The sequence below is a fragment of the Sparus aurata genome, chromosome 5 (assembly GCF_900880675.1).
Source record: "Sparus aurata chromosome 5, fSpaAur1.1, whole genome shotgun sequence".
In the NCBI taxonomy this organism is placed as follows: domain Eukaryota; kingdom Metazoa; phylum Chordata; class Actinopteri; order Spariformes; family Sparidae; genus Sparus; species Sparus aurata.
Window position 1 is genome coordinate 4655092 of NC_044191.1, and position 21061 is coordinate 4676152.

The 21061-nt window shown below is 42.9% G+C and overlaps 2 long non-coding RNA genes across 3 annotated transcripts; one reads left to right on the forward strand and one right to left on the reverse strand.

Annotated features, from left to right (window-relative positions):
• Positions 1-3387: 3387 nt before the first annotated feature.
• On the forward strand, positions 3388-11488 carry LOC115582155 (uncharacterized). Its single transcript, XR_003984147.1, has 4 exons — positions 3388-3423; positions 3581-3727; positions 10089-10182; positions 10281-11488. It is a non-coding gene; the product is annotated as an uncharacterized LOC115582155 (long non-coding RNA).
• Positions 11489-18248: 6760 nt separating this feature from the next.
• LOC115582109 (uncharacterized) lies at positions 18249-19484 on the reverse strand. 2 transcript variants are annotated; one of them, XR_003984135.1, is made up of 3 exons: positions 19365-19484; positions 19226-19286; positions 18249-18529 (listed from the first exon to the last, which is right to left on the reverse strand). It is a non-coding gene; the product is annotated as an uncharacterized LOC115582109 (long non-coding RNA). The 2 variants fall into 2 exon arrangements; XR_003984134.1 differs by having other exon boundaries at positions 18249-19157.
• Between the last annotated feature and the right edge of the window lie 1577 nt (positions 19485-21061).

The window sequence follows — 21061 nt, forward strand, 5'->3', positions numbered from 1 at the left end:
TATTAAGTACATTTTTTATGGTAAATTTTACAAGCAAAAAGATTTTTATGCTGGAGAGGACAAACGACTCTCAATAATCCTTTATGTAGATGATTTTGAGGTGTGTAACCCACTAGGGACTTCAAGGAAAAAACATAAAATTACGGCCATTTATTGGGTTTTGGCAAATTTGCTTTCTGAGTTGCAATCTGAATTAACATCAATAAACCTAGCTTTACTTTGCAAAGCTGTTGATGTTAAACAGTTTAAATACAAAGTAGTTTGTAACCACTATTGAAAGATCTTTGCATTCTAGAACAGGAAGGGGTTTTCATTCCCAGTGCTGGAAAAAGTATTAAAGGAACAGTGCACTGTGTTGCAGCTGATAATCTCGGTGCACATTCGATCAGTGGACTAGTTGAAAGTTTCACAGGGCCATACATCTGTAGGTTTTGTCTTGGACATTCTTCCAAGTACCAGGCATATATGCGAGGTGGAGCATTTCCACCTCGTACAAAGGAGGACCATAGTTTGCATGTACAAACTGTTAAAGAAAATCTTAGTTTAACACATTCCTTTGGTGTAAAGCGGTCATGTCCACTGACTGACAAATTGACTCACTTTCACTTTGTCTCTGGGTACCCACCAGATGTACTTCATGATATCTTTGAAGGGATTGTTCCAAGGGAACTGGCATTGTGTATTCAGGTTTTCACTAAGAACAAGTACTTTAATTTAACTCAACTTAATGAGTTAATTACATGTTTCTCCTATAAGGGATCAGACAAAACCAATAGACCTCAGGAAATCCGACAAAGTTACACAAGTCGCAAATCTATAGGGGGAAACACTCATGAAAATTGGGCCCTGATACGGTTGTTGCCACTCATTGTTGGTTCACTGATACCCGAGGGTGATTCTGCTTGGCAGGTTCTTCTGACTTTAAAAGACATTGTTGAACTGGTGGTTGCCCCTGTTCATACACCTGAGACAATTGCATACCTGGACTTTAAAATATCTGAACATCGTGACAGATTTTTGGCAGTTTTTCCAGAAGAGACACTGACACCCAAGCACCATTTTTTGGAACACTACCCTACGTTGATCGAAAATTATGGGCCTCTGGTTGGTGTATGGACAATGCGCTTTGAAGCGAAGCACAGCTTTTTTAAGCAAGTTGTGAGGCACACTAACAATTTCAGGAATGTCTTGTTGACCCTTTCGACACGACACCAGATGATGATGGCATACCACCTGCAAACAGATGGTGGAAAGCAGGCACTGTGTGTTGCTAAAATATCTGAGGTGCCTTTAAATGTGCTGCATCCAGACATCCAGGAAACCTTAAGAGATACATCACCACTTATGTCTACTGTGTTGTTAGCCAAGACTGTCATCTGTTATGGAACAAGGTACAATGTTGGGATGATCCTTTCCTTCGGCTCTACAGGCGGACTTCCTGATTTTGCTGAGATTATTCAGATTGCTATTTTGGACAACTGTGTACACTTCATTGTAAAGTTACTTGCTGCCTGGTATGAAGAGCACCTCAGATCTTTTCAGTTGGAGGACACTGGGAAAATGGCACTTTGGGAGCAGCAGAAACTTGGTGATGTCTACCCCTTGGCTGCATACAGTGTGGGAGGAAAACGCTTGGTTACACTCAAACGTCACATCTGTTGTTCGGTTTAGGTAAATGACATTATATTGAACTTGACATCTGTACATGCATCATGTTATCTGTATTCTGGTCCATGTAACTGGGATTTTAATTTATTTTGTGCAATTTCATGACGGTTAAAATGATGGCATACATAAATACATTGTTAGGAGTCCATAATTCCAGTGTCCCACTAATAATTATGAACTTGTTTGGTGTTGATTCCTACAAATATATCTTAAAAAGCCTATAGAAATTGATGAATTAAAAGGTTAAATGATTTGGGAATATTAAATACATTATTTTATTTCCATATATGAATGGTTAATAATTTGATGTCAAGATTGAATGCAAAAATACTTAAAAAAACACTTACTATTTTTTTCAACTTTGAATTCATAAAACTGAAAGTGGTCCAACACATATGATAGCAGCATTAAATTACATTAGACATATAACTAATGACATACAATACCCAAAAAAGTAGCAGAGCTCCATTGATTTTTTTATTTTGTCAGTGATTTATCAGAATTAGGAAACATATTTTTTATTTGAAAATCCAAGTGTATTTCGGTTGTCATTAATATTCTTTCTGAATTTGTTGTGTAGTTTCTTTTTTCTGGTGTCACACTCTAGGCTCTTCATTGTATTATTCACTGTATGTGTGGTCTAAGCATCTGCTTCTTTCTGTTGATATTCTCGTCATCAGGCTGGCAGAGATGGAGGAAAAACTGCAAGTTATCATCGACGAACGAATTGAGAAGTTGGTCCTTCCATCAGGAATCCCACCGACTGTGGAGGAGCTGCAAACTACTGTGAAAGAGAACTTTGGAATTTCTGAGGAGTTCAGTTTTCAATATTTGGACTCAGACTTTGAAGATTACTTCACTCTGCATAAAACTGACCAAATTAAACACAAAGACACGATAAAGGTTGTCTATGCTGCCCCGATAATTCTTAACTTGTAGCAAGTTGAAAGTTTGGACATTTCTTTTGGTCAACAGTCAACAGACTGTCACTCAGTATCTAATGCAGAGTCATCAGCATCAAATGCAGAGTCATCAGCATCAAATGCAGAGTCCTCTGCTGGAACATCATCTTCACAGAACACCATTATCCTGCCGAGACGGTTAAGCACCACTGAACGATGTCAGCCATGGCCAAAGCAGTTCCCCATTCCACAGTTTGCATATGAGACTGAGATGTACCTTTAAAGAGCCGTTGAAGACTACAGAAAGAATGGAACACTTCTGACTGCCTCAAAGATCAAGGCAGACATATTGGAGAAGCTGGCTGAAACTACATATATGTATACAGCTTATCCGTCAAGTGCACAGATGTGTGATGTTGCTGAGGCACTTGTCAAGAAATATCCTTGTCTGAAGGAACCTGGCTCCTTCTCAGGTTACTATGGCTGGCAACAAAGCCTCAAATACAAGATGGCAAATTATCGCACCAAACTCTGCGGTTACGGTGTTCCTGAGGTGATGTGCAATGCCTTAAAGCGCAAGAGCCCTGCAGACCAGAAATCTGCCAAGAATGTGAAAAAGCCTCGAAAGGCAGAAGTAAACTACCTCCCACCTTACCCAGCAGGAGAGGATGAGGAAAGTCAAGAACAGGAAAGGATTCAGTTGCTAACTGAAGTAAGGAAACGAGACAACAACAAATTGATCAAAGAAAAGATGGCCAAAACATTTGCACACCGAAGAAATGAAATCGTCAAACAGTCACCCACCATAGAGGACATAAAAGCCAGATGGCCAGCTCTATTTGAGGCATCTAATGTGAGTTACAAGTGTATAGTAATCAGAGACATTCCTTTGCAATTGTGAGGGGTCAATTATTTGATACAAAATATAAGTTACTGTCATCTCATAAATCATGTTTTCAGGTATTTTCAAGATCAAATATGGTTTATTGTTTACATCATTTGTCCTTCAGATCCAGGGTGAGTTTCACAGAATCACAACGGTGCACCTGGAATCAAAGATCATGTCCAAGCTGGATGGATACTCTCCCAGGCTTCTGAACCTCTTCCACTCAAAGGGCGGGACCACGGGATTGAGGTTGCAGACTATCCTACTGAAGGTATCCTAAGTTTGGCCATATTATGTTTTTTATTTATATTAAATCTGCAGGAGGAAATGTTAGCCTGTGACTGTCTATAAAAATGTGTATCAAATAAGTGCATATTTTTAATTACAGCAGTTTGTATACACTTGGCTGCCGAATGAGACATTGTTTGTCACACATTCTCAAAAATGTGACCATTCAATTAGCTCGTGCAAAATATTTTCATTTTTATACACTGATTATAAATAATGTGCTCTTTGTGTTTTACATTACTCTGCTCTTAAGCACCAGCTGCCACTCACCCCTATTTTCTAGCTGCTTAAATGTCAACATTTTGGGAATTAGCCTACTTTGTTAAGTTCAGTGATAAACGTAACATTTCAAATGTTTATTTTCTTTTCCTGGACCAGTGACTTTCTGGGGTCATAGCTGGTCCTCTGAAAACCTCAGTTAAGACAGGAAGTGTTTCACTAGCAAGGACCACACCATCAACGAGATGCGTTTAAGGATTCATTAGTGACAAAGGAAAATGAAGTGTCGAAGATCTTGGTTCTTTTGAGTTCTTCGAGTGCGTTGTGGGGATTCTTGTAGAGAATCCGCCGCCGCTCCCGGGCAGCGACGGACCCCCTCATGGACCTATGAAGGAGAGGAGAGAAAGAAGAAACAGACAGAGAGAATTGGGGTGGGGGGGAGGGGTGCAGAATACGAGAGCGAAGCAGATGAGAGGGTCAGGTGGTTATTTATAGAAATGCGGAAGTTGGCGCTGTTGAGGTGTGGTCCTGCTCCTGAAACTTCGCCAATTAAGCTTCAATTCACTAGCAAGGACCACACCATCAACGAGATGCGTTTAAGGATTCATTAGTGACAAAGGAAAATGAAGTGTCGAAGATCTTGGTTCTTTTGAGTTCTTCGAGTGCGTTGTGGGGATTCTTGTAGAGAATCCGCCGCCGCTCCCGGGCAGCGACGGACCCCCAAAAACCTCCAATTACTTGAGAAGAGATTGAGCGGATCTGAGATCTTTGAGATCTGAACAGATGTAACGGTGGTACGTTTGGGAGGACCAGCGGCCTATGAGATGTATGAAGTGTTCTGGGAAGCCATTACGGGAGGCTGAAGTGGCAGCTCCGATTCTGAAGGAGTGCCCAGAGTAGTTGTCGGGCAAAATACCAGACAATGAGAGCACCCGGCGAAAGTGATGGTGGAACCAGAATCGAGTAGCCACTTGGCTGGATTCGGAGATGAAAAGAGGATCTGTCGTTGTTGTGAGATTTACGGAATTGCAAGAAATTTGCGAGGGTTTCGAAGGGATTCAGTGGTGATTGGACCTTGAAGAAGAAGACGGGTGTAGGCGGACCAAATTGATTGGTTTTGGTTTGCGTTAAGTGGAACACCATAGTGTCGTCTGAAAAGCGAGACAAGTCAGAAATGCAAGCATGACGGCTTGAGTCGAAGTGAATGGTTGAGGAGGTGAATTTGGAGCATCTGAGGAAGCCAAAAGGCAAGCAAGAACATGGCTTCCAGGGTTTGGGCGACTTGAGGAGTGCCGTACCCGGAACGGATTGTGTGGAGGCAGATTAACGGCAAGTTGGCATTAAGAGGAAGACGGCGAGGGCTTAACGAACTGTTAACGAACAGCCGGTTATTGTCTTGGAAAGAAGCTGATATTGCTAAGGTAAGCTTGGTGGTGCGTGATTTGTCATGAGGAATGGGCGTAAGTACTGAAAGAAGTCGTGGTGATGAGATCGAATGACGGAAAGGTTGTGTTGTATTGGTCGTGAAAGTAATGGAAGCTTTCCAAGCTGTCCAGTAGGAAGAGAGGGTCGAGGGTGATAGGCTGTTGATGGTGGAGCTCTGGTAGTCGCTTATCAGGGGTATAAGCGCAGGATTTACGAGTTGAATGTCGACGCCCAACTGGCGTAGGGAAGGTATCTGCGTGAGGTGCCAAGCTTCTGAACTTCTGGCATTCATTAGCGAGCTTCAGGGGCGATTCTGCCACAAGCCATCTTCCTTTGTAGAAACCCCCAAAACCGGCCTAAGGAGCAGCATCGCTGTACAGATGGATGTCATGTGGGTTAGTTGGTTGGTCATCGTAGAAGAAAGTGATTCCGTTCCAATTGGTGATAGGGTTGAGTCACGGACAGATTTCAGCAAGGCTCAAGCTATCCAGGGAGATGGAGGTCAAGAGTGATGGGACGGAAGGGACAGAAGTTGACGTTTGGTGCGGCGCTGGGCGCAGAAGAAGGTTCGGCTGAGCTTTCCGACCGGGAATGAAGTCTAAAACTTGTTAGTGTCAAGAATGATTCCGAGAAACTCAAGGGATGTGGAGGGGCCCTCTGTTTTCTCTGCGACGATGGGACCCTGAGGTTGGAGAAGACTGAAGTCAGGGTAATCAGGCCGGAAGCGGGTGGCGATGTGGTGGGGGGAAATTGTTAGACTGGATCCAGCTGAGGGCTTCAGGTGGGGTGTCGAAGAGTTTAGGCTGCTTTGCGACCAAAAGTGAGCCTAACGGCGAAGTAATATATACCACACCAATGGATGCTGAAGAAACGGCAGAAGTCGGGGTGAATAGGGAGGACTTTAAGAGCACTGGTCTGTTCCTGGACCTTCCTTAACTTCCTTAGCGAGTGTGCGGTCAACTGAATCTGGCTCGGTTATGGTCGACTGAAGATTTTTGATTTCAAAAGAGATAGATGATTGTGTGGAGTCCGGGGTGAAGACCTTCTTCAAGTCCTTTATGAGAAACTAGTTTTGGCGAGGTAGGTTGTACGGGCATTCGGGGTGGGCGTGGCCCCCACTGCAGAAGGAGTAAACGTGGAGGAAGCGGCACTGGGACACGGTGCATCCGGTACTGTTGAAGCCGTTGCAAATCGAACAACCTCCTTGGTGCATGATGGGCCTGCCTTTCTTATATACGCCGTTGATTACAGGAAGATGACAGAAGGGGTAGATGACATTTGTTCTGGAGGTATGGGTGCTGGTGGAGCTGCCGACAACAGGCGCGAGAAGGCTGAAGCTCTCGTTTGGTTTTTTGTGCGGCCCAGTGTGGGTAGCTGTGTATAAAGTGAAATTAGTGGTTGCCTGTTGAGGGGGAAGAACCGGTGCCGGCATCCCGGTGCTGGCGACCCCAGCCGACATGAGCTGCTGGGACTGATGGAGCTGGGAGATGGAAGCTCCCTGCATCCCGGCATAGGGTGCTGGCACCCGGTGCCAGGAGCCCTGGTTGAAGCGAGGTGCTGTGGTTGTGGAATTAGGCGGCAGAGGGCACTGGCATCTTGGTGCCAGGAGACTTGGTTGAAGCGAGGTGCTGTTGTTGATGGAAACAGGAAGCAGAGGGCGCTGGCATCCCGGTGCCAGGAGCCCTGGTTGAAGCAATCTGCTGTGGTTGCTGGAAATAGGCGCCAGAGGGCGCTGGCATCTCGGTGCCAGGAGCCCCGGTTGAAGCGAGCAGCTGTGGTTGCTTGAAACGGGAAGCAGGGGGTGCTGGCATCTCGGTGCCAGGAGCCCCAGTTGAAGCGAGCTGCTGTGGTTGCTTGAAACGGGAAGCAGGGGGTGCTGACATCTCGGTGCCGGGAGCCCCGGTTGATCAAGCTGCTGTGGTTGCTTGAAATGGGAAGCAGGGGGTGCTGTCATCTCGGTGCTGGGAGCCCCGGTTGATCAAGCTGCTGTGGTTGCTTGAAACGGGAAGCAGGGGGGCGCTGGCATCTCGGTGCCAGGAGCCCCGGTTGAAGCGAGCTGCTGTGGTTGCGGGAAACAGGAAGCAGAGGGCTCTGGCATCTCGGTGCCAGGATCAGAATCAGAATCAGAATCCTTTAATGTCCCGCAGACGGGGGAATTTGTTTCTCGCAGCAGCAGAATATTACGAGAATAGAGCAATAGCAAAAATAGATAATAGAATAGACACTATAATTAAAAAGGGGAAGAAAATGGAATTGAATCGACGTATATACATATTTACATGATGTAGTGCAAGAATGGACAGTAATTTTTAGTATACAGACCGGAGCGGTTGAAGCGAGCTGCTGTGGTTGCTGGAAACAGGAAGCAGACGGCGCTGGCATCTCGGTGCCAGGAGCCCCGGTTGAAGCGAGCTGCTGTGGTTGCTCGAAACAGGAGCAGAGGGCGCTGGCATCTCGGTGCCAGGGTCAAAATCTGAATCAGAATCCTTTAATGTCCCGCAGACGGGGAAATTTGTTGTCGCGGCAGAATATTACGAGAACAGCGCAATAGCAAAATAGACAATAGAATAGACACTATAATTAAAAAGGGGGAGAAAATAGCATCGAAGTACATATTTACATGATGTAGTGCAAGAATTGACAGTAATTTTTATATACAGACCGGAGCCCCGGTTGAAGCGAGCTGCTGTGGTTGCTGGAAACAGGAAGCAGAGGGCACTGGCGTCTCAGTGCCAGGGGCCCCGGTTGAAGCGAGCTGCTGTGGTTGCTGGACACAGGAAGCAGAGGGCGCTGGCATCTCGGTGCCAGGAGCCCTGGTTGAAGCGAGCTGCTGTGGTTGCTGGAAACAGGAAGCAGGGGGCGCTGGCATCTCGGTGCCAGGAGCCCCGGTTGAAGCGAGCTGCTGTGGTTGCTGGACACAGGAAGCAGAGGGCGCTGGCATCCCGGTGCCAAGAGCCTCCGCTGAAACAGGCTGCTGTGGTTGTTAGCAGTGGGCTGTAGGGGGCACTGGCATCCCTGTGCCAGGAGCCTCCGCAAAGTTTAGCTGCGGTGATGGCTGGAACTGGATGGCGGTGGGCACTGTGGCGTTTGCCCTTGAGGTTGTAGGTTGCTGTAGCTGATGATGATAATCCTGATAGAAGTTGGAGGGTCCTGGAATCTATCTGGGCGCTCCCTCTGGAGTGTAGTGATGCGAGAAGTGGTGGCGGAAACGCTGAAGTTGTTTGATCTGGCAGAGGATCTCTGTCTCTGCTTTTGCTGCTGCTCTTTGTTTTCTTTGGGCTTTGTCATTTGATTGTACTGTCCCTTTAACAAGAGCGTAGACGTCACTGCCTGTAGGACTGTGCGTGATGACGTCACCTGGAAGCGATCTGGCGTTAACGGAACGAACAGCCATGAGTTTATTTATTTATTTTTCGAAGATTGGCTGTTGTGGTGGCTAGAACTGGATGGCAGTGGGCACCATGACGTTGCCCTAGATGTTGTAGGTTGCTAGTGTCGATGATGAAAATCCTGATGGGGATTGGAGGATCCTGAAATCCATCTGGGCACTCCCTTTGGAGTGGAGTGATGACGAGAGGTGGTAGCAGAAACTCTAGAGTCATTTGATCTGGCTGAGGATCTCTGTCTCCACTTTTGCTGCTGCACTTTCTGTTGTCTATGAGCTTTCTGCTGTCTTTGGGCTGTAGTATTTAATTGTACTGTCCCTTTTAACAGGAGCGTCGACGTCGCGGTGTGTTGCGTGCGCGTGATGACGTCACCCGGAAGAGAGCTGGCGTTGACGGAAGAAGCACACATGCGTGTGGAGAAAGTTTGGCTTTATAGTCCATTCGGTTAAACAGAATTCATTTGTCGTTTAAAGTTTTCTGGGGAGCGGCTACTGTCCAATCGGTGACTGTAGAAGATGAAAGCCGGTCGGGGGAACTCACCGGAGCGTGGAGACGTTGTGACCGGCGAGTTGTTCGGCCGGTGTTGGCGGAACGATGGCGGGAGGCTTCGCTTCTTGGAGGTGAAGGAGTCGGCGAACTGTGGCAAACTGCAGCGACGGTGACTTTCTGTTCCGGAAATTCCTCGTCCTCTCTTTGCTGCGGAAGGAGGTGGGCTGGGAGACACGGGAGAGTCGTCGGGCGAACTATGATAATCTTGGATGTTGAGGAGAGATGAACCAGGCGGGAGACGAACCATGGATGAGACGAAGTTGGTGCTCTTCGGACCCGCTCGCGTCCTAGCCGGCTGTTGGGCCACTGGAATCGGGTCCTCGGGTACGGAGGTGACGGGAGAGTAGTCGGCTTCAGATGAATGGTGATCCTCATCTCGTCTGAAAGATTGTCCGACGGGAATAGTGATACGAAGTCCATGATGAGGTGAGTAGAGCCTGATGTTGCTCGTACAAAAGTTTGGATGTGCTCGGGCGAGGCGATGTCGCGTGATCTCGTTTCTGGGTGCAAGAGCGCAGAATACGAGAGCGAAGCAGATGAGAGGGTCAGGTGGTTATTTATAGAAATGCGGAAGTTGGCGCTGTTGAGGTGTGGTCCTGCTCCTGAAACTTCGCCAATTAAGCTTCAATTCATAAGACTGGTCTCTCGGACAGCACATAAAGGATCATTGACAGGGGTTTCTTTAAAAATAACACAAGTCTAAGCCTCCTAGCATAGCAAAAACTGCGCCATGACCTTGAGTAATATTAATTTATGTTATTTCAGTCTCCAATTAATCCTACCATCAACATAACCAGAGACATTGTCATCCGGTATCTGCCTTGGGGAATCTGCTGATCAGCTCTTTAAAGAGTATGATGTAAGTTGAAATGTATATCTCTTTATCTCTCAAGCTCTATTTAGGACCATCTCCTTTAGCTGTACAGTCTAAAATACAAAATGTTCTTGTTATCTTAGGATGCAGATGAAGACAGTGTGGCACAGGACCTTGCTGTACAAGAGATGAAAATCTACAGCATTCAGACTAATCTGTCAGAGGGTACAGAGGGCATCGGAATCGTGATAGACGGAACAAAGGTCCTGACTGCTCTGGGTAACTTTCCGAGGGCTTGTGCCATGCTCATTGGTTTGACATATGCAGTGAATCTTGCCTATCCCAAGGAGCTCAGGTACACTTTTGAAGCCTTTCAGAAACTCTTCCTCAAACTGGATTGTTCAAAGCTTTCCCCAAAAGTGAACAGCCTCAAGAGCAAGCTTCTGGCTTAAGAGCCTAAATACACTGGAGTGCTCAGTAATTCTGTGCTGTAGTTAAGTGTTCAATTCTTGTTCAGAAAAAAATATGTTATTCATACTCATTTGAAGGTGTTGTATTTTGGACTTAGAACTGCCACAAGTAACTGTTTTTGTAGCTTGGTATTCCAGAAGTAACGAGTAAATGATGATGCTGCATTATAACCAGGACAGTGAGAGTTGTGTTTTGAAAACACAGAGCTTCTTGATGGACTATGAACACATGGCCATCAGCTTAGGACATATGGATGCCAGTGACACAGTCCATTTTCACAGAAGCAAAACCAGACACTCCTCTTGTTTTTCATGATTCTTCTGGTTGTTCTTGCAACACCACCTCACAGCTCCATGATGGGGATGGACAATATTCTGCTGGGTCTTTACCTGGGTTTTGTGGCACTGTTAGTTGTGAGCTCAAGCTGTACTGATCTGACACTGAGGAAGCTACCTGTGCAATTTGCCTGCCTCAAATAGCAAGAGCCTTTGTTTTTCTCCAGAAATATTTTATCACTCTGCTTGCAGGCCTCAAAGCTCCTGCCAATTTGGAAATATACATCTGTTTTTATCTGATGTAGTTGTTGATGTTTCACAGATTGTGGGTGTTCTGTAGGAATTACTAAGTCACTGTCACATGGTGTACTTCGAGGCTTTGTCTGAGTTTCAGTGCTGCAGTTAATTACTCTTCAGGTGTATTCAGAAAAATGTGTCATACTCATTTGAGGGACTTGCTACTGTGATTCTGTTGTGTACACGAGGGATACATATGTTGTATGTTTTGATAGAGGCATTTGAATTTGCACAGATGAATGATTTGAGTGCCACTTTAGTTAGAGACGAACCAAACCAAATGAATTACTTGACACAGTGATTTCAGACTGCAAAAAAACCTTTACAATTTTGATATGAACTGAAATTGTTGAGGCCAATATGATTTTAAAGAGTTAAAAGAAATCAAAACATCCTTGTGCTGACTTAAGTCTGGGATAAAGGCCATAATGTAAACACCAAACCTTGAATCACACCCAAAAGTCATCTGGCCCTCAATGCTCACAAGTGATGGACAGAGCTCATAGGTAATTCGGCACTTTGGAGGAATTGATTGAGCCTTGATCAAAATGCATAATAGACAGATTGCCAGCATGCATATCCCTGTTGTACACATGTTCATGTCTGATTACTTATAGCCTTCCTCTCTAATTCTTTGTATTTGTGCATTTCAAACAAAAAAAGAATCTGTTTGAAAAATGTTGAAAAAGTGTGAACAAAGTTGCACAAATAAATGTTTACCTGCTGTTCTCCTATATGGTAATTTTGTTAACTGACCTTAAGTAAATTATTGCAACATGAAGGCACAATATTAAATAGATTTAACATAAAACAATTATGGCAACAAAGTGACAATCACTAACATTAAATAGATTTTAAGTCATGTGATACCAATTATAAGTTGATTTGAACAATTAATTTATGAAAAGATAAATAACAATTGCAGTTTAAATATGTTGAATTAAGTATCATTGTTCCAAGTTATGAGTTGATGTAACTTGTTTTATTTATTGAATCCAAATCACTCTTATCCTGATATTTAGAAAAATGGCATAAATTTCAGCCATAAAATTAGTAAATGTAAATTAATTCCACCTTATTAAATATTAAATCTAAATAACTTTTTCACAGAGATTTAGTAAATCTAAATAACTTTTTCCCAGATATTTAGTATATCTAAATTACTTTTTTTCAGATACCTAGTAAATATTAATCAGTTTTACCTGTAAAATTGATTTGGATTTACTCAACATTCGCCATATTATTAGTAAATCCAAAATATTTCAACCAATGATTTCATTATTTTGCATTTAATAGTTTTGTTTAAATTTACTTAATCAAATCAATAGTTTTTAATCAAAGTTGAAGGTCTTAAAATCTATTCAATTATATTAAGTGTCACTTTGTTGCCATAATTTTTTTATTTTTTTTGAACATTGTTTATTTAAAATTTATGCATTTAAAAAAAAATAAAAACAGTAAATTTAGGACAAAATACGAAAAACAAAACAAAGAACAATTAGTGTCTCGGCAAACATACAAACCCTAGTCTAGTTCTACTACACAATTGGCCATCCCATAAGACGAAACCCCAGATGGGGGGAGAAAGTACATTCCACAGGCGACCCCCAAAAAATGACAAAAACAGACATAACTTCTCACAATAAACTGTTAACAATTCATCTGTCTGGCCACCCAAAGTGGGAGATGATTGGGGCCCACAAAGCCAAAAACAAGTCCATTTTCACATGAAGTTTTGCAGTTATCTTCTCCATTACATAAACTTTCTTTAGTCCCTCTCGCCATTGTGGAAGTGTGGGAGGTAGAGGCTTGAGCCAGGACAGGGTTATCAATTTCCTCGCCACAAGTAAGAGAATCTGTAATAGCTGGACTTTCCTTTTCTCTATATCCTCCCTTGGAGTCAAACCCAGTATATAATGTAATGGGTTCAGTGGTAATTTAATTTTCAAAATGCTTTGAATTTCTGCTTGGATCCCCTGCCAAAATGGGATCAGTATTGGGCAATCCCAGAAGATGTGAGTGTGGTCCCCGATCTGTTTACAATTCCTCCAGCATAAATTTGAATTATTTTTGTCATATTTTGATGTAACAGAGGGTGTCTTGAAGTATCTCATTTTTAATTTCCAATTAAATTCCTTCCACACTGGGCTATGAGTGACTTTGTGACCCTGCTCACACAACACCTCCCACTCCTCATCTCCAACAACAACATTCATTTCTAGCTCCCACTTATGCTTTATATCTAAAGAATTTTCTGAGAAATGTGATCGTAAATGTTTATATATACTGGATACCATCTTCTTCTTACTATTATCCTCTATACATTTTACCAGAAATTGTTCTAAAGGTGATGGTTGTTGTTTCAAAGCATTGCTTTCGGTGTGCGACAAAAGGTAATCCCTCAATTGTAAATACCTATAAAAATCCTTAGAACACAATCCATATTCATCTTGTAATTGCTTAAATGATTTAAGTGTTACTCCTTCAAACATCTGGTTTATGGTTATTAATCTACGGTGGCCCAAAGGTGTCAGGCTAAATACAAAAGCCACAACACGAATACAAAAGCCACAACACGAATACAAAAGCCACAACACGAATACAAAAGCCACAACACGAATACAAAAGCCACAACACAAATACAAAAGCCACAACACGAATACAAAAGCCACAACACAAATACAAAAGCCACAACACAAATACAAATGCCACAACACAAATACAAAAGCCACAACACAAATACAAAAGCCACAACACAAATACAAAAGTGGCTTTTGTATTCGTGATGTGGCTTTTGTATTTGTGTTGTGGCTTTTGTATTTGGCCTGACACCTCTGGGCCACCGTATTAATCCTTTCTTTGCCCAGATCTGGAACCCATCATCCAACTTGTTTGGCAAAAAATCAGCAATCTTAGCTATTCTTACTGCACGTGATATTGTTAGAGGTGCACCTATTTTTTTCCTCACCAGAGACCAAACCCTATGGGTACAAATAATCCATTCGTTGTCAATTTTTAGGTCTCTCCATTTCTTTAATTCCATAAATGGCATCGTCTCAAGAGGTACTAGCGGGCACGCATGGTTTTCCAATCCAATCCAGTTTGTTTCCTCGTCTTGTACAAGCCATTCAACCATACTACAGAGTTGCGCCGCCCAATAGTATAATTTCAGACTAGGCAAACTAAGACCACCTTTTTCCTTCGGGCTTAATAGCAACTTCTGTCTGATTCTAGGCTTTCGCTTTTGCCAGATAAAGATAGAAATCATTTTATCCAACATTTTGAAATTGGAAGCTGGTATCCAGACAGGCAACGATTGAAAGAGGTATGATAAACGAGGAAGTATATTCATCCTGACTGTTTCGATTCTACCTAGGAGGGACAGCGGGAGAATCTCCCATCGAGTCAAGTCGGATTTTATTTGCGTGATTAATCTGCCATAATTTTCATTAAATAGCTGTGAAATTTGTGTTGTAATCACTATGCCTAAATATCTGAATCCCATATTAGACCAATTAAATGTAACTTCTTTGTTTAACTCTGTTGGCCACTTGCCCACTAGCATCATTGCCTCTGATTTTGTTTCGTTAACTTTGTAACCTGATATTTCCCCAAATTCCCCTAAACGGGACAAAAGCACTGGAATTGAATTCAAGGGGTCAGTAATATACAAAATAACATCATCCGCGTATAGTGAGATTTTATAGGTAACCCCACCTGCTGATACTCCCTGAATTCTGGGGTCTACTCGTATCATTTCTGCCAAGGGTTCAATGCTAATAACGAATAGTAAGGGCGAGACGGGACATCCCTGTCTCGTCCCTCTTTTCAAACCAAAGTTTTTTGATGTATATCCATTCACCCGCACTTTTGATATGGGTCCTGAATATAACACACCGATCCACTTGATGAAATCTGGATGAAATCCCATTTTTCCCAATGTGTGTTCCAAGTACTGCCAATCCACCCTATCGAATGCTTTCTCAGCATCCAAGCTGAGAAGCATTGAGGGATCCAGTTTTTGTTTCGCCACTGAAATCACGTTTAGAGTTCTTCTAATGTTATTTACCCCATGACGACCCGGTATAAACCCAGTTTGATCTGGTTTGATTAATGTATGTATACACTTTTGAATTCGTTTTGCCAATATTGTGGTTAAAATTTTCGCGTCACAGCAAAGTAAACTATGCTATGGAAATTATTGCTTCAGACCAAGATTCTGGGGGGTCATTCTTTGTAAGGGCATAATTAAATACTCTTTGTAGGAGGGGTATAACTTCCTCTTGAAAATGCTTATAAAATTCACCTGGGTATCCATCTACTCCTGGCGCCTTATTGTTCTTTAGATTTTTAATGGTTTCCTCAATTTCCTTTTTTTGTGATTGGATCCCTCATTGCTTTGGAATCCCTTTCAGTTAATTTGGGTAACTTAAGTTTTCCTAATATAGTATTAATCTTCTCTGTTTTATTGTCTATCTCCTCAGAGTCATAAAGTGTCTCATAGTAAACAGAAAAAACTTCTGCTATGTCTTTAGGGTGGGACAGTGTTTTTTTAGTGACAGGATTCACTATCTTTGTCACCGTGCGATCTGCTTGTGCCTTACGCAATTGAAATGCTAATAGCCTGCTGGCCCTATTTCCTGATTCATAATATTTTTGGTTGGCAAAACGTAATGCACCCTCAGCCTTATGTGTCAATAAATCATCTAATGTTTGTCTATACTGGGTAAGAGATTCCAAAATATTCTCGTCATTTGTCTTTTTATGCTCCTTTTCTAACTCCTGTATGCGTTTTTCCAATTCTCCTTGTTCTTTCTCACGATCTTTTTTAATTTTGGATGACAGAGCGATTAACATCCCCCTCAGCACAACTTTTCCCGCTTCCCATAAGGTTGATACTGAAACTTCCCCATTATCATTATGTTCCATATATTCGTTCCAATCTTTTTTTATACTTTGAACTATCTCTGGGTGATTCAGAAGCGAAACATTCATTCTCCACTGTTTAGGTTGTTTTTCGTTCACTAAATTTATTGACATAACCACTGGACCATGGTCTGATATGGTTATGGGTTCAATATAGCAATCTATAACTTTATAGGCATCTCTTTTTAATACACAAAAATAAAGCCTTTGTGGACCTTAGAAAAAAAGGTGTAATCACGCTCTTTGGGGTGTTTTTGACGCCATATATCAACCAGCCCCATTTCTTCGATCATATTGCACAGTACTTTGGTTTTCTGTAGTTTAGGTCCCTGTTCAAATGGATGTTTATCTAATTTTTGGTTCAACACACAGTTAAAATCCCCTCCAACTATGATAAATCCTTCAGCATGGGTGGTTAAAAGAGCTATAATTTCTTTGAAGAAGCTGGGGTCATCTTCATTTGGTGCGTAAATGTTTAGGAAGGATATCCTAACACCTCTGATTGTACCCACAACCAAAATGTAGCACCCCTTTTTGTCTTCGTGCATGTTCTCTAAAGTGTAACCGAGTGATCTATGACACAGAATTGCCACTCCTCTTTTTTTCCCCCCTTCACACGAGGCACTGAAAACCTGCCCCACCCACTCCCTTCTAAGCTTTTTGTGTTCTATATCATTAAGGTGGGTCTCCTGAAGTAACGCAATTGAACAGTTCAATCTTTTCAGCTGGTTCATAATTTTCTTTCTCTTTATGGGATGATTAATTCCATTTATATTGTAACTAACTACCGTCAACTTGTCCATATTTTCTAACTTAAGATATTTTTATATAAACATGTTTTGATACTGTGATAGTATTTTTTTTTTTACCTTTAAAATGTACCTTAATAACTGCGATCAAAACAAAATCATAAGCCGTAGTTACCTTGATGATATTATTTGCTGAGAGACACAGAACATTGATAACTAAAACATAAAATGAATTTTTTGAACATGAAAAACAACTGTGAACTTCCAATACTCCAGCGGTTTGCCCCTGAAATGAAATAAACAGAGTTTTAACCTTACAAACACACTCTGGGGATCTCCACTCCCGATCTTCACTGGGCAGAGAAAAAAGTCCCTCTGGGAAGAGTGCACAAAGTGCAATAGCGACGGTCCACCAGGTTATCCCCGGAGTGTCCTCACGTCACCTCGAAGGCCAAATTCGCCTCGTACTCGGTGAAAGTCTTTCATCACCCACCCCCCACCAACCTTTATAATCACCTTATTTTCTCATAATATTACTATAGCCTGAATCAATTATTTCTAAACAATAATTTACGATAAACGATGATCCCACTTCATCTCCTTTAATTTCCCCGTTTTTACTCCTTCCTGGTCTGGTCTTGCAGAGCCAGACCTAGTTCCTAGCAGGACCAGTCTCATGGTGTCTCTTTCTTTTTCCCTCCTTCATCACAAGTCCACCCTCTTCATATCTCTTTCTTTCTATTGTTATTATTTATCATTATTATTATTGTTCATCACCAGTCCAGTCTCTAATTGACTTTTGTCCTTATATATCACAGGTCTAGTCTTAAAGTGGTTTCATCTTTACTCACGACCAGCAACTCTGGCCTCCCTGGAGTCACCTTGAATGATGGCTCTGATCTCCGCTGGCTTCAGCTGTTGGTTCTTCCTCCGGTCCTGTTGTAATGTCCATCCCTCTCGTGTCAGCTCCCTTTCCAATATTTCCCGGTCCTCCATAGAATTTTCTATGCCAAGTTCTTTTAATGTTGAATGTGCCTCTAAAAGTGAGGGGAATAGTTTCGTGCCACCATCCAGGAAGAGTCTTAGCTGTGCTGGGTATGGTGACTGAGCCCTGATGTTCTTTTCTTTTAACTTTTTTATTACCTCTCGGACTTTTTTCCTCTTCCTCTGCAGGTCAGGCGAGTAGTCATGGTCAAAATAGATCGTATGCTCCCGGAACTGAATATTTCTTTGTTTCCAAGCCTGCAGCAACACCCTTTTGTGGCAAGGAGGAGGTGAAAAGAAAGGAAAAATACTAAAAGCTCAACAACGCCACCCTGGGAATTTCACCCAGAGAATTATTTTCTTACGCAAGGCACACAGGTTCGTAGTTACTTAAAGGCGAGAGACGTGGTTCAAAGTTTTAAAATGCATTTTATTTTAATATATTCTTAAAAATCAATTAACTCATTCACACAAAAGACAAACCTAATCAGGGCTGAGGCCGAAGTGGATGGACGAAGGCTAGTGCAGGGGAGGAATCCACCAAAATAAAGAAACAAACTTAAGTCACCGGGCACACGTGGCAGACACACTCTCAGTGAAGAAAAACCCACTCCAAGGGACACAGCAAGACAAGACAAGGGAGGATGCCACCACCAGGTCACCAGCAACGCCACCACCGGCCTACAGCAACTGAAAAGGGAGGAAACAACAAATTAGTGGGGTTGCACACACACACAAAATGAAAGAAAACCTAACAAAACCATAACAGACAGACCCCTTCCCTAAAATCACAATATATCACTTAACTGCTGATATAACCAAAAAAAGAAAGAAAACAAAACTCAGTTACCAAATTCAATTACCGAGATTTACAAAATAGATTTACATAAACAGAATCCAAAATGAACTCGAACACACACTCAAAAATAATGAAACAGGATCCACACATTGATACACTCATTCACATAAGGGGCACCAGTCCCCAGTAAAACAGATAGTCGGGCCCAGCAGCGTGCGGCCGACCAACTGTCCTGTACAAGCCGACACTTCCGATGACCGCAGGACAACACCGTACGGCATGCAGCAGCAGCAAATATGAACAAGATGAACGTAGTAAACAACGCACAAAGCAGCAGCGGCCCAGGGAGGTGGCTACAGTAACACCTAATTAAGGAAAACCATCATTAGCATTGGCTAAGTTAAAATGATGAGGTTATGCATTAACGTATAGGCTACATACCTTTTTAGTAGCACAGACACTCACACACTCATGAGAGGAGGGAGGGAGAAAGGACTCCAGGCAGCCACCAGCATTTACCTGTGACCACACTAGCATTAGCCACCTAGCAGCATCAACCACAACGGAGAGAGAGAGATGACACTCACCACCGCCAAACAATCACAGCGGCGCACACGGACAGGAAGCACACAGCAGCACACGATCGCCCTACAACACAACACAAATGCCTAAAACATAATAATCGAAATAAAACGAGCAGCGAGGTGAAGCAGCGTGCAGCCATACCTGTCGGGCACACAACCGCCGACCCGGAAATGATGAGAGGACGAACCGGTGGGCAGACTACCGCTTTTATACTGGCCCACCCCAATGCATAGCGGAAACCATAGTAACCAAATGTAAACAAAGGGCAGGAGGGGAAACAAGACAAAATGCTTATCCTGCTACACTTTGTTTCACATTAAAGTCCAAAAACCGAGCGATAATGGATCTCGGTGGTGCATCTGTGGCTTTGGGCTTTGGACCGAGCGCTCTGTGTGCTCTCTCTAGTTTAATGTCGACTTCTTCTTGAAACTGTAATGAAGTGCTCAGAAAGTCTGTTAGGAAAGATATCATGTCATCCTTCTCCGCACCTTCTGGAACTCCGTACAGCCTGATGTTGTTGCGGCGGAGTCGGTTTTCCATGTCATCGCACTTGGCAGTGAGATTAGCCTCTCTCTGCAGCAGGTAGCCCAGCGCCCTCTCATGCCGTAGGCCTCGGTCCTCCGTTGCACTTACTCTATTCTCTGCGTCGGTCAGTCTTCTGTCTAACCTCTCGGTTCGTTGTTTTAGTTCCTCCATGGATGACTCCACTCGTTGAGGAGAGGTTTTTAATTCCCGAAAAGAGTCACTATTCTCCTGTCGAAGCTTCCTTAGCTCCGCTAGCATAGCCGATTCCCCACTAGCATCGCTGACGGCTCTCGAAGGTGTAGCTTCGGCTAACGTTAGCTGGAACGTATTATAACTTCGTCATTTTTGCCGACTTTCATGTCTTTCTTGCCTGTTTTCTGATTGGAACTCATTCCCTTAGAGGCCTTTTCCTGCAGTCTGGTACTCATTTATCGTTTTTCTTTGCTTTATCGGCTAATTATTAACGGGTCTAGTGGAGCTGCGAGTCTACGCGTCTTTCTACTCCATCGCGTCACCCGGAAGTCCCTGCCATAATTTTTTTAAGTAGACAATGGTCAAACTTTTCTGAGTGTATGGTTACATTTAATAATTGTTGCTTCGTATCACTCATGTGAGCTTGTTGCCAGTACACTCCAGTTAGCAATTTTGTGATGTCTTTCTTAGGAAGTAGAGAATTATTCCGAATACAAATCCTTACAGGGACAGTGTGTAATATATCAAGTTTTTAGCGCCACCTAGCTGTGAGGTTCTACATTGCAACACTCCTTTGCTCACCCCTCCTGTTTTGAAGACGTTGGAGACGTTCCAGTAGCTATGGTGGCCCTGACGGACAAGAAACTCATTTTCAAAATATGGACTCTTTCCCAACAGCATCGAGTATTTCTACTGATTCAAGTACTGAGGTAAAGATGTAGTTAGTTATTAGGGCTATAAAAATATAAAACCCGCTGAGCTCCCTCTCAGTTCCGCAGTCAAGCTAGCTCTGAGCGAAAATGCGCTTAGCCTTACTACATAGTACCACGTAATGCTTTGTGTCCCTCTCGGCTGTCCATAGTTTTTTTTAAAACCGGAAAGACATGGCGGCCTCCATAGAGCTTGCCCGTGCTATGTATATTCAGATAGGTAATTCTTCGCTCAGGAGGATAAGTCAGATTGTTGGCAGAGGTAATTGTACACCAATGAGGACTTACTTATGAACGAAGACATTGATTTGAGTTAATAAATTACTTAAATCGTGACACACTGTCCCTTTACCGCTTAAGTACAGCTTGTCCAGAAGTTATTTTAACAGAGTGTTGTGTGAGTGGCATAGC